The 697-nt window shown below is 20.4% G+C and overlaps 1 protein-coding gene across 1 annotated transcript in view; it reads left to right on the forward strand.

Annotated features, from left to right (window-relative positions):
* The window catches only part of LOC107750932 (protein ABHD8-like), a 25,950-nt gene that overhangs the window by 5,627 nt on the left and 19,626 nt on the right, over nucleotides 1–697 (forward strand). The gene's annotated exons all lie outside the window — the stretch shown is intronic.

The following is a 697-nucleotide window of genomic DNA, read 5'->3' on the forward strand; positions in this document are numbered from 1 at the left end:
GTGTGTGTGTGTGTGTATATAAATATATATTATGTAGTATTTATGTAATATAAAAATATTTATTCTTTAGCTTAAGTTAGAAATTTTTATATGTAATTATGCAAATTATATATTTAAATGTTTTGTATTTTATAAACCTTATTTGCATAAGCATTTCTATTATATTATACTGTATTTTATACATTATAAATACATGTTATATACTAATGTTACTTTTACAAAATATATATTTTATACATTAAGTATTTTATATCAAAGGAACATAAAAAGCATGCACATTGTCTGAAATACAGGTGCATAAAAATGCAAAACAAAGTCAGCACACTGTAGCATTATATACATACAAAGTATTTATGTAAAATACATTATAAAATATATAACGTATAAAATAATTTTTGGAATGTCACAGTTTAAAATATCATATGCATAAATATAAAATGTATTTAAATATATTTTTCAATATACATAAATTATTTAAACAAGTTATATTTATATATTAAAATAACAATATAACATATATGATTAATAATAATAAAATGTGACCCTGGAGCACAAAAGCAGTCTTAAGTCGCTGGGGTATATTTGTAGCAATAGCCAACAATACATTGTATGTGTCAAAATTATAGATTTTTCTTTTATGCCAAAAATCATTAGGATATTAAGTAAAGATAATGTTCCATGAAGATATTTTGTAAAT

This window comes from Sinocyclocheilus rhinocerous, unplaced genomic scaffold (assembly GCF_001515625.1).
Source record: "Sinocyclocheilus rhinocerous isolate Xijiao unplaced genomic scaffold, SAMN03320098_v1.1 scaffold1534, whole genome shotgun sequence".
Lineage (NCBI taxonomy): Eukaryota > Metazoa > Chordata > Actinopteri > Cypriniformes > Cyprinidae > Sinocyclocheilus > Sinocyclocheilus rhinocerous.